This window comes from Tyto alba, unplaced genomic scaffold, assembly GCF_018691265.1.
Source record: "Tyto alba isolate M040663 unplaced genomic scaffold, T.alba_DEE_v4.0 Super-Scaffold_27, whole genome shotgun sequence".
In the NCBI taxonomy this organism is placed as follows: domain Eukaryota; kingdom Metazoa; phylum Chordata; class Aves; order Strigiformes; family Tytonidae; genus Tyto; species Tyto alba.
This window is the reverse complement of record NW_024881301.1, coordinates 31,910,754-31,924,649: the sequence shown is the minus strand read 5'-3', so window position 1 is coordinate 31,924,649 and position 13,896 is coordinate 31,910,754. Positions and strand designations below refer to the sequence as shown.

The following is a 13,896-nucleotide window of genomic DNA, read 5'->3' as shown; positions in this document are numbered from 1 at the left end:
GCCAATGACAGACCGTAATGGAAAAATGCATTTTAAAGAAACTTGAAGAAAAAAGAATTATAGAAGAAAATTCACACGGACTCCAAAATTCGATTCAATCCCAGTATAGAAAGAAGACGGAAAAATATCAAGCCAGAAGGAAACCAAGGAAAGAACATTTTTAAAGAGGCTGTTTACATTTGGCCTTGGAAGGCCATTAGCAGGTCTAGTGACAGAAATCTTGGAAGAGTGAGGATGGAAAAAGCCAAATTTTTGTAAGTCTGAAAAGGCTGTTTTATCCTTTCACTTACACTTTTGCACTATGTGAAAATAAGATTAGCTCAATCTAATAGTGTTGACCAACCAAGCCAAAAAAATCAAAATCTGTCTTTATTAATAGTCTGGCAACAGACTTGAGGAAACAGGGAGTTCAAAAGGTCAAAAAACAACAACAGCAAAAAAGACATCTTTGTAATTTCCACTGGTGTTAAGCATTCATCAATCATAAATAAACACAAACAGGATCAGAGTACTTGAGCAAAATGAATTAATCACTGCAATAAGAGTTTATTTTCTCTAGGTTAATTCTTTTAAATCAATCAGCCAATGTGTTTGGTACATGGAAAATAGTAGTTGTTATATTTGTTATATATGTCCTTCTGAAATTCAAAATATTTTGAAAAACTACTGAGAAGAACTTCTTCTGCAAGAAATTCTTTTAACATATAGGAACTATCAAACCACTAGAGTTGATCATCTTTAACGTATTTTCATTGAAGATATGCCAATTTATATTGGAGGGGGAGACGGAAACTGCATAAAACATACAATTTTAAAAATATGTGCTCTAATGTCTGCATAGCAAATTTTTCTGGGGACTAGAATTATGAATGAAACAGTTCCTGGCATGAATTTTTTGGGTGTGTTTTTTTAGGATTTGAAGAAATATTTTCTGTTTTTTACTGAAAGTACTTTTATTCCAGTTAAATTAATAAGTTTTTTCCCTCCATGTTAATGAAAATGTTGTCCTTATGCAAAATTTCCAGAGACAAGAAACATTAGTGATCAAATCTCACCATCTTTCAGTGTTTGCTAAAATTTTGACACATATGGCTCTTGGCCTCTGAAAATCCCTACTTCTTATAGCTCTCAGCGAATGGAGAAAATATGCACTGAAATTCAAAGGCAAATTTTCACCAAGATCTGCAGAACTTCTCTAAAGTCAAAGAAGTTACTCTGATTTACTCAGGCTCAGTGAACTGACTTCTAGCTCCAGTCTCTATAATCCATTTCCAACACAAATACTTTGTTAATTTAGAATTAAGCTGTGCAACTACTTTTCTCTTTGAAGTCTATGGTAACTGTAGATGTTTAGCTAGAGAGCGACAAATAAAATCATCCAACTGGCAAAGGAAATTTTCAAAAAGGAAGCTTTACACTTGTTAATGATAAAGCACTGCCAAAAATACTACCGAAAAACAATACAAACTCTGAAGACTTTAAAACTTAATTTAGAAGAACTAATCAGCTTTTGAACTCTGAAATTAGTGCAAATCTGAACACAAATCCTAATTACAGAGTCACTAAGAGGATTCTAGCAACATGAATCAGAAGTCAACAGCCAGGAATTTCACTGGTTCAGTTAGCTCTTTCGGATGTCAGGATGCATATCTGTGTGTGTACAGAACCTGTGTCCATACATATATCTACATACAGACACAGGTACATATACACACATGAGATTTATTACTTCAATTAGCTCTTTCAGATGTCTGTATGCACATTTGTGCATGTATGTACACATACATACACACATGGAGTACAACAGGCCAAGCCTGAAACCCCAAGGGGTGGCTTAAGCAAGCCCCCCAAACTGTATCTGTAGCTTTCAAACTGAGAATTTCTAGCTGCAAATAAAAACACTGAGGCAGACCAACCCCTTAAGGAGATATGACAGCTTGCTGCAAAAAAAACAAAGACAAAAGAGAAATTCACACACATCATGCTTGTAGCTTGATGCTCAGGTATTGATGGCAATGAACCATTTTGAATTATAACAGCTGAATATTTAGTCCCAGATCAGTATAAGTGGTCAGGAGTAGAGGGGTCAGGGGTATAAGAAAGAGTACAGGGGTGAAGAGAAGGTTTAAAGACAGTACACTCCTGCTGGCCAATGGATAGAGCACATCCAGGTGTTGTGCACATCTATATTCTGCTTCATAGTACCTACAGAAATTAAGCTTGTCTCATTAAAGGAGATGAACAATTTGGATAGAAAATACATATGCTTATACTCCAAAGAAGTCACAAGCAAATTCATTTCAGGATCTGAATCTTGCAAGAGCATGAAATTCAAATGCAAGCTTCGTCTCCATCCTGGAGGATTCTCCAAAGGCAAAAATCATGAAAGTTCAATAATTGGGCACAGAAAATCAGGTTAAGAATAAAGAAGCAGACCCCCTTTGAATTTTCTTAGAATTATAATCAAACATTTCTTCAAACTTCCATGGCCTTTTATTTTTTTCCTACTGTGAGGACGTATTACTATCCTTTTAACTCTCACTTTGTCTAGGCCACCCCACCTTGTAAATAAAAGTGAAGTGAGAATATAGGATACTGAAAAGTGACTGGTACTACAGCTGTGCTGCAGACTGAGCCACTTCAGCCTTTCCCCACTTTACAGATTTATATACAATTTCATATTTTTATCTTCATTTGCAGTAGACTGTAGCCAGCTAAGTTTCCCTAAGTCTGAAAATTCAGTACTATATCCTTAGGACACCAGAGCTTGACTTGTGAATGTTTGCTATTCCTAAGAATGTAATTTTCCCACTGTGTATAGCCTTGTTTCCTTCGTGAATTTAGTGTGAAGTACTAAGAAATCACAGCTCTCCAATGTATATATTCACACTGACCAGAGTGTTCTAATCCACTGGAGTGCAGTCCCCACTGAGGAGCTGAGGCAGAAACTTTTCAAGCACAGTCACAAATTTAACTAACACTGAAGTTAAGTAATGTGAAAACAGATACAACATATACGTACACTTGGACTTTCACTGGCACAATTACATCTTAAACAGGGCAAGCAGTGCTGAGAATTCTGCTTACTTCTATGGGTATGCGCTGCTTCAGATAACAAATTAAAACCTGCTTTTGCAACAAATTATTGGTTGGTGAAAGCCACTCCCTCCCTTTGCCACTGTTTGCAATTCATCTTCTACAAGACTTAACATGTTTACTTTGGAGTTTTCTACTTCACCAGTGAGAAAATACTCTATAATTTAAGCAACTTCAAGGGGTTTATCACTGTCAACTGTCCATCAAAAAGGAACAAAGGTCACACATTTTCAAAGATGACAGTGAAAGTGTCCGAAAACCTTTGTCCATGCAAAGAGAACCTGAGGTAGCCCAAGAAAGAAAGATTCTTATATGGCCTAGTGTAGACAATGGCTAACAACTCATAAAGGACATGGTCCAAAGCCAGTTGAAACCAGCAGGAATTTTTCCACTGCCTCTGGTGACTTCTGCACCAGGTCTCCAATGGTCACTCTTACTTTAGGAAGCCAAAAGACGGTAATGCTCAAAATTATGTTGCTGCTGTCATTTCTCCAGGAAATCTTTCTCTTCAGTATACTTTCAAACTCAATGAAAATCATAACAACACCAGCACAGAAAGCATAGCTCTGACTTTTTAAACATAAAATTTGGCTCCAAATACCAATAATTTAGTCTCTACTGCTGAAGAAATGAAGAAAGTAAAGCACTTCCAACAAAACATGCAGGAATGTAGGAATCGCATCACAACCAAGAGGCAAGGAGTTGTTTTAAAAGTGTGCTCAAAACACAAGTTAAAAACCAAAATTCAAAAGACTCAATGCATGATCAGATACCCTGATATACAGCCTAGTTATATAACTATTTGGCCACGGTTTCAAAACCAAACTGTCACTTGCCACCTCCCCCACTGATATTAAACAGCATATGAGCACATATCTACAAAGCTAACAGACCCTACACTGCTATTACCCTCTGCATGATGCTTTCTTTTGATATAATATTCAGCCACAGGAAATTAAAAGTAGAACAACGTATTAAGAGAGTTCACAATCCAAAGCAAAAACATTAACAAGTCTCAAAGCACTGCCTTTCCACAGATAGAGGATAAAATGTTATTTTTTTTTTCCTAATTCAAACAGGTTACATAGATTATTTTCTCTCAAAACTGTATTTTTTTTTTTTTTTGTCTAACTTTTGGAGTGGGGCAGTGGGGGAGGAAGGTGTCACAACTTTGGAAAGGCAAGTTGCTTTTAATTCAATACTAGTTAATGACTTTGACTGACTTGTACAATTGCCAGTATTTCTACTCGACATTGTCTCTCTGACCTGTAACCTTTAAACTAGAACAAGGACCTTGTTTAACGTTTGTTAAATTTAGACAGCACCACTATCCACTATTATCCCCCTCCCACCGCTGCTCCACTAATCTCCCATGCCAGCTGCTCAAATATTTACATTTGAAGGGCTTTCTCTGTTTGTGCAGAAATGGTCTCTGCACAGTATCTCTCATCTGTACATTTGCCAGAATCAAGGCAAGAAGAGCCGTGCTGCTGGAATTCTTGATTAATAAATAGTCTTAAATGTTTCTTCATCCCTTCCCCCCTCTGTCAAATCCATTGCCATTAGGTTTTTACAAGGCAAACCTCCACAGTGCACTTTACTGGCCTGACTCTTGTCCTATGCAAACAACTGTAAATCAGAACAAGCTCCATTTAGAGTCAATGAAATCACACTATCTCTGCTGAAACTGGGAGAGATCAAAATCAAGATGTGTACCTGAACACGTGCTGGGATGGAAAGAAGAAAATGTTATTGTTGGAGGAGAGGGGGACATGGGGGAACCAAACACTAACAATCATAAATCTACTGGTAATCTTTCCATCTCGCTATGTCAGTATACACCAGAGACTGCCTACATAGCTCATGTCCTAGACATGGTTCGCACCTGGCTCTCTCAGCTCAATGAGGTACTGAACCAGCAAAACACTTGAAAAGGTGCTTTGTATGACACTGAAAAAGTCAAGTGTGCCCACTGCCTACAGCTACTCACCTATTTAACAACTTGCTGGGCTATGTCTTGCTATTTGTCCTAATCTGCTTTCTTTTCTGGTCTTCCAGCTGACCATTTGTAAAACCAGAAATCTCTTCCTTAGTTTCCCTGACTATTTTGAGATCTGCTTAAAAGTGTAAATGATATTTAAAAAAAATAATTCAAGAAAATGGATCTGACTGAAGGTACTACTACTTCATGCTGTTGTAAAAGTCTTTAAATAGACTGACTGCTATTTGTCACACTCTTTCCCCTCTTCAGCTTGAGTCCCAAAATGCTGCTGAGAATTCAAATCAAATATTAAACACTGGAGAGTAAAAGAAAAATCAATCTCTGAAATGTTTTGTAATAATTTCTACTACGCTCAAGAGTGAAGATCCGTATTGGAGTTGCGCATAAAAGACCAATAAAACCTAATTTAAAAGTTGTTTATTAAAAAAGAAGAAAGAATGTGAAACAGCTATACAGACTACAGGCATCAGAAGGTCTCTTTCCGTAGTAATGAACAATTAAGCAGCAGACACAGTATGTGGTGCTGTACAGCCTTTGCTTCATTCACACAACTCCTCTTTGACTTAAAGGGAGACGTGTAAGGCCCACTGAGCCTCACGTAGGTTTGACTTTGCATGAGAGAATTAAGCCATAAAGTTCACTTAGGAAAACTTCCCCATCAAAGTAAAATACATTGTGTCCTGTCAGCAAACATTGTTTTGCAAATCCTCCGTCACCTGCCATAAGATGTTATTGAGACATATGGTTTCACACGCTACCAAGCTGCTCAGTTTTGCCAACGAACAATAATGCACAGAACAAATATGTGTGGAAATCATGAGATCATCTAATTAAAAGAAATGTTATTGTTTGCCACTACTTTTAATGAAATCGAGTCTTCACTGTCCACAAAAGAGGCTGGAAAAGAACCAAATCCTATTAGCGCTCATGCCTCAGAAATTGTTTGCAAAAGAAAAGAAATTATTCCCTAAGCAGTGTTGAAAAATCTTCACTGTATCTAAAATCTACATATGCTAATAGGATATTTTAGACTAATAAATCTATGGTTACATGTGATTCAGAATATGCCATTACAAAAATGGGTCTTACTGTCTAAAAAAAAAAATTTCCATCTTATGTTAGAAATATGGAGTCGATGACATACAATTAGCCATTTCTGATTTCATCTGGTAAAGGGCATTGGCATAAATACACACTAATCCTTTCACTACAGTAGTTACATTTGGAAAGCTTTACAAGAAATATTTTGGATATCCATCATTAAATCCAACAGAAATGTACTTTGCAGTGGAATTAATAACTCCCTGACTCATTCTCAGGCCATCCCAAACTTAAACACAAGAAGTATTTTATGTACACAGAAATACGTGAAAGACTTTTTTAAGTAACTGCATCTCTGCTTATCCAATTGCAGAAAAGCCTGATCCTGGGATAAACTTTTCTTTAAAGGTGGTATTTTCCACACCACTGCATGCTTGCCAGTTACACTAAGAACAATATGCTGAATGAATTATGACCAAGTATGAATTACAAGGCTATTATACACTATTAAGGGGCTCTGGTAATATTAAATACCAAGGAAGCAAAGCCTGAGCGGTTGAGATGTCACTAGAAAAATCTCAAATGGAATTTTAGTTTGTCTTTGGGTTTTTTTTAATGTCCTTTTATTAATGCAAATTAAAAGCCATTGGTCTTATTAGCTGCTGCTTTATTCTATTTTTTTTCCAGTGAGTTAACTTCAGAACTTTTCAGTGAAATCAGTAACGAAAGATGAATCAGACATAAAAGGATTTGGGTGGTTAAGGGTGTGTCACCAGGTCTTAATTAAACATCGAGGGAGATATCTGAGCCAACTTATGCCAGACCGACTGGGTACATCCACAGTATAGAGAACGATGCCATGCAGCCCAGGTCTGGAATTGCCTCACACGAGCCTAACTCACTATGTTCCTGTCAGGTTGGGCCTCCCTAACTCACATCGCTTTGTGCTTTCCCTTCAGTAAGCCTGACGCATACCCTTCTGATGTGCTTACTCCCATTCTGGTGCCTGAATTCTGCTTCTGGGCATGCTGAGTGGGAAAACTGCTGAGAAACCTATACACCAGGATCCACGAAATTGGCAAATCTCTCCGTCTTCATCAGCCAAAGGGCTTGATCCAATAGGTGCAACTTAAAGCACAACTAAGAAGCTGGCTCCACAAAAACCATAACTGCTAGAAGAGGCAGCTATGGTATTTCTCTCCTGTCTTGTTCTCCCCCCTGCCCCAAGTTAAATGATTCAGTAAGAATATGGCAAATCCACATTCAAAACCTTCTTCTAGTTGAGAAGAAACAAACTTCCCCCTCGCATGAGCAGAGTGAGATTATTGTCTGTTCAAGGACGTGAACAGGAGTTTAGCTAGAAAGAGACAGGATAGGCCACTCATCTGGACAGGGAGCAACAGGCATTTGGCTGGTCCAGTTCTAGCTTCAGAGGCTACTTATTTGCTGGATCCAACACTTGCTTAGCACAAAGCATAGAAAAACATCTCTGGTGCTGGCACTGGAATCCAGAGCTGCCACCACACTTAAGTTATTTTGTTACTGGTCTGAATAGTTAAGCTTGCTCTGGCTTTCTCTTTCCGAGTCACTGAATATTTTTACAAAAGGGTGCTTCCCACATCAAGAATACCTCACAGCTTTGTTCCAGGCAGTCTCCAGCCCAGCATGTATTTTGGTTTTATTTGCAAAGGAGGAAATAATTCTCTCAATAATGGTCCTGAGAGAGATAGAAGATTGACTGGTATCTCTAAAGGCAGAGAAAAGAACTGAACTCGGCTCTCACATTTTGGCTAACAGTGGTAGAGGCTTTTAGATTAAAAGTTTTAAATACCTAAATCTAGCAGCTAACTTAAGGTTTCAGTCTTGAGCAGAAGCAGGTAGCAGACACAGAGAATGGGTAGAGTTTAACATGCAACTCCCGCTGTGCAGAGTTCAATGGCTTCAAAACTTGGAAAATCTGACACTGGGATGCTTAGATCCAGTGTCCAGCAGAAGCCCACCCTGCCAGGTATTTACAACAGGTACTGCCAGGCACAGCTGTGTCCAGTTCCTTTTGTAGATACGGCCCTACTCAAGCCTTTTCAATGTGACTTGATCAATTTCTCTCTGTTCATCTCAGAATGTTTCTTGAGAATATTTCCTTCAAAATGTCCCACAGAAAAACCCCTGCAGGATCTGAAGTTTCCAAGTTGTCTTTTTTAAAGCAACAACTTGAATGCGCTGTGTTGTCATGACTTAATGCTGAACTGTACAGTTTTATGTGAAGACCCAGGTTCTGGCAACCAATGACTACGTAACAATCTTTTTAAATAAAACCTTCATGGTCACAAAAAAATGTTCAGAAAAGTGCCCTCTACAAACCTAACGCTCAGAGGCCAAATGGAGGGAAGTCTTCCCTAAATGATTGGTTTTCAAATTTCATGATCTTAAGCTACTTTTGTGTGGTGAGGGCAAGAGCTGATGAGTGATTTTTGAATGCATGCAAGTTGGCAAACCTGTGGTAGTACAAGCTAAGCACCATAGACAGAAAAGGGGTGAGCCAACATGTCTCTTCACCAGATACTGTTTTTAATAGCTTGCAACTTTACGATGCTTTAACTGTAGATGCTGAGACTTTCCATTCCAGGTGTCTGCCTCAGGCATTTTTTTTTTTTTTGAGCTAGAGCAGTTCAGCTGGTTCTGAGATCATGTTTGGTTCCTCTACACATGTGTATCCCCCCCACCGACTCCAAGGACCTTTCTTGTGAAGAGGTCTCTTAACACCATGCTTTGGATAAAGAACTTGAAGTCTGGTGGCAGGCAGACACTGTTTCAAGCTCTTGTCTTCTGCTATCAAACACTGTAAGAAAAATCTAAAGATATTATATTATGTAAAAGTATCTATGATTCACATGAATGAAGACAGTTAATATCCTTTGAGTGCATACTACAAAGGAGGTGGGTGCAGCTGCATCTTTTTAGCAGCCTTAATCTGGCTGCAAGGCACCTCCACAGTCCACCTAATCTATCCCTCTGCTCCAAGACAGAAACAAGTATGTGCTGCTCACATTCTAGACATTTTGGGAGATTTTACAGATTAGGTGATGATAAGGATTTCACAGTCTCTTTAATAACCTGCTCCTTTGAGAAACCTTCAAAAGCAGGCAAATTTTGCCCCCCCAATATCCAAGTTAAATTTTCATTGCTATATACAAAGCACATTACTTCTTGTCCTGGCCTCAGCAGACAAAGAGAAAGGAAGTTGGTCACAGTCATCTTTGCTACCCATTGGAATTCGCTGAATGTCAGTCACAAGCCAGTTGGCTCGTGCAAACCTTTCTTATTACCAAGGAAAGTTAACAATAAAATGATTTAGGTTTTTTTTAAGAGTATCACAGGATATCATAATAAAACTAACTCTACTACAATGTTGAACCTTATCCTGAGATATCTGCTACTTAATAAATCTCTTCTTCTAATCATGTAAACAGTTGCACAAATAAAAACATTTATAACTATATTGTACCTTCCCTAGTGTCATCCCTGGCATCTAACTACTGGTTTACATGCACTCTGTAACAGAAGACTGAGGGGAAACAGACAACTCTGCTGTAGCATTTACAGAACTCTCCATACTCAGTTTGTTCAGTTTTATATTTTGCAGACAAAACCACACTAAGCAAAACTGTTTCAAGGCCAGATCACAACCAACACCTTTGACAGTATATATAGGTAGCTCTAACTGTATCAAATGCAACAGAACTATCCCAGGATTTTACCCTGCTAGTACAAACACACACATGTAACCAACATCATCCTAAGCATTGCCAGGAGACAAAGAAGCAAGAACATGAAAACAGGAATTTAAAGTGAATGTGACTGTCTGACACAAGGAAGCATTAAAAGTAGATGACTTGACTTCCATTTAGATGACAAGGGCAGTATGTTCATTCCTACTGCCCTAAACAGTACCTGGTCATGTGAGGTGAAATCCTTGACAGTAGACCGTATTAACTGATCACCTGGGACCTGACATGGTTGAAGAGAAATCACATTTCCCATCACTTTTGCATAACTCGATCCTTCTTTCCAATCACTTCTGAACTGGGAAAGCGCATAATGAACGGTCTAACTCCTGCTGCCAATGAGGGCATAGAAGTTACAGTACATTAAGAGCAAACAAGGCCCTGAAAAAGTAAATAATATATTTTTTAAAAGCCTGTGTAGGGAAAATAGCTGTTCCCATCATTTAAGAAATGCCTGCCAAGGTTACTAATGCACCAGAAGTCCTAGTGACTTTTTTCAAACATTAGCACAGTATTTTTTTTCTGGAACATGACCTTGCAATTTTACAGGTACTATGAAATAAAAAAAAACATACACATATCCTAAATGGCTCTGCTGTTTGGAATTTAAAATGACATTTTTTTTTTCCCTGATAGTTTAGTTCATGAACATAATATAATAATAGCCACGACAGATTCACTAAGCAGGGAACTACTGGACTATCTGCTTCGTTTAGGTTCACTGATCCTGACACGAGTAACACCTATATTCAGATGTATAACTGAAGCCAAGATTTTTAATAAATGGTCCTGATGAAAATCCTGTAACATTGCTCTGCTGAAGCTCTGTTTGAACTAGAGAAACCTTGTGTGATAAGACTTTGTGCTGAAGTTTCAAATCCTCTGATAAGTGTCCCTGGCTGTACTTCTAAATATTTTTTTCCCAAGCTGATTTATTACATAAACAAAGTCCACACCAGAGCTACATGTCGTTCAGCACTTGAGATGTGTTTTTTCGCTCTTGATTTATGAAAACACGAAGGCCCCAAAAATAAAACCAGCTAATTTTAGCACTGCGTTACAAATATTGGGTTTCATCTTGATCAACTGTTTGAGGACAGTGACACCAAGCGGCAGAGAGGACTTCCCTTTTTTTCCCCAGCTGTGATAAATTCCAGCTCTGACTGCCTTTGGCACACAAAAAGTGGAATACAGTTAACTGTGCTGCAACTTCCAACCGCTTCATTTGTATGTTGTATTTATACACCAGCATATTTCAACAGCATTTGATTTATGGAAAGTTAACCCGAATATAAAGTTCATCTGCTGAGCACAAAACTGGAACAGAATAAGGGAAAAGATTTCTGCTTCATTTAAAATAGATCACTAGATTTCAGATCCTTTACAGATGTGTGGTATAATGCACTTAGAGGACTGTCAAGGAGAATTATTTTCTCCATCTTTACACTCTCTCTCTCTAAGGTGTTAATAAACTGTTATTTTTTCACCTTTATTGTTGCTGATACTGTGAAAAGATGTCCTTTCACCTCAAGCATAAGTGCTGACTTTCCCAGCTTGACTTTAAAAATCTGTTTAGCCATCAACAATCCACAGTATTTTTAGAGGCATTAATAATTCCAACAATAATTAGATAAACAGGGCACTGAGAATGGCTTCATGGTTAAAAAGCAAATATAACTTGTGCTTGAATAAATACTAAGGATCTCTTATTTCTTCCATCTTTATTCAATTCTTTCACATTGCCCAGTTTTCAAAAAACCCCCCACTCAATACCCAAAATAGAATAATTACTTTTCTGTGCAATTCAGTGCAAATCACCACTACAATAGTAAGAAAAGGATTTAAATTAAGCATACTGAAGTTCATGCCCTTACCTCAGGAGTTGCCTATTTCCTTACAGGCAAGAAAATATTTTCCTCATCCAGCCAGTGTATCTCCTGGCACTGTGTTTCAGGCAATGGCAAACTATTTTTCTTTCAGAAATAAATCTGCAACTTTGGCTTTTATTCCTCCACAGCACAGGCAAAATACTTTCAGACCCAAAACAGTAACAGAAAGTAGACCCGAAGAAAGAGGAAAGAGGAAGCCTCTACTGGATGACATTTTGCCAGAAGTCCTATCTTAGCTCAATGAAACTTCTATATAATGATCCTAAATGTGTATTTCACATATATAGCTACATAAGATACCACTTATTTTGAATGAGGATACTCCGTTCCACTGAAGTAAATAAGTGAGGATATCTTTTGAAGAAGTGGAATAAAGAATTACTTGGAAGGATCGAGGGTCTTGAAGTCTAACCCATAAGGAACTGCAAAGCTGAATTTTAAAAATTATGAAGTGCTTTCACTGGCATTTCCACTTGTATTTTATTTTAATACAAGTTATCTATGCCAAACTTTTCTTGAAGCCCATCTAGCCTGTTCAAAGAATAGACCTTCTGTGCTGCTGAGTGGATCTGTTATTTTGTACATCTTCTGCAAGTTTCAACAAAATAGTACCAAATTAAATGGAACTATGTCAATACAGTCATTTAAGTATGTACTTATGTCTTAGCAGGATCACTGCTCATACAAATACAGGTGTCAAGCCAGAAGTGAAAGATATAAACACTGAACAATAGCTACATTGTTCTCGAAGATTAATTGCTCTTAAGAGGAAAGGGAAAAAAACTTAAATCCCTGACATGTTCGTTTAACTGAATAAAAAGAAAACATTTTTTTACCTCTTCAAGATCCCTTTGCTCCCTATCACCTGTACCTTTAGAAGACAGTTACATGTCCCAAGACAGTTTGGAAATTTTTTTTTATCAATGTCAAAGGCGAAAAAAAGATCTTTATGATTCACCCTATAAGGTTCCCTACAAAAATAAATTAAGAGACATCTCTCTTCTGAGGAAAGCACCACACACTGGTGTAAAATACAGTTTACAGTATCTGAACCACCTTCTTAAACTCACTTGGAATCCCTCCTCTTCTTCCTCCTTCTATTCTAGTACTTGGTATCAAGATATTGAGACTAATTTTATAATGGCAGTGAATAGAAACCACAAAATGATTTTATTTTGGCAGAGCTTGTGATGGCTTTTCTACACTTTTACTTAGTATATTTCAATTACCCACATCATTCTCTAGTAGGACTTTATTTTAAATAGAGCCCTCTCAGTAAAACATTCATCTTTATACTGTTACCCAAATTTTTAGTGTCATAAGCAGCTTTCCTATTTCAGTACTCTTTCACTATGAAGTCTTCACAGATTTGCAGTCAGGTGTTTTTTAACCTCACAGCCAATTATTCCTCCATCTATTTCTCTTCTGAATTCTTTTATATTATCCTTTTTATTTTGGATACGTTGTCTCACTCTTCCATTTTTTTCCACAATTTTCTGTCACCATTCTCTGTGGCTAGTGGGCTGTATATTTTCTAGATCAGCACTCCTCTTCCAAACACGTGTTTGTGGAAGGGGGATTCAGAGCTGAACCTCCAATTTCAGGCTTCTATCATGTCATCAACAGCATCTTCTCCACGTTTTGAAAATATGGTAATAAAGACATGACATTTGTTATGATTACTAATTCATCAGAACAGCCTTACAAAAATATTTAGGTTTCACACTTCCTAATTAGACACCCAAATCCTCATAATTTAGTAGTCCATCAGACATTTGAAAACCCTTCTAGATGTGGTTCACAGGACTTTAGTAATCGAAAACCTATGGAATTACTTAACAAAAATCCTTTCCCTTATTTCCAGTGTTTAAAACAAAACTACTCTCCACCCCCAAGCTACTTATGAAATAAATGTAATGCTGCCATGCTGCAGAAGTCATGCAAAGGGACAAAAATACGAAATGTGGTTTTATAAGGAAAAAAAGTCCCCTCTTAATGTCACTGATAAGACAAACATACTCTTGGCATTATGTAGCACTGTCACTGTCTTCCAGTCATACCTATGTCTTTGGTTAAAACACTT

At 37.6% G+C, this 13,896-nt stretch overlaps 1 protein-coding gene across 6 annotated transcripts in view; it reads right to left on the bottom strand.

Moving 5' to 3' along the window:
* The window catches only part of COBL (cordon-bleu WH2 repeat protein), a 161,955-nt gene that overhangs the window by 84,952 nt on the left and 63,107 nt on the right, over positions 1 to 13,896 (bottom strand). The window lies entirely within an intron of this gene.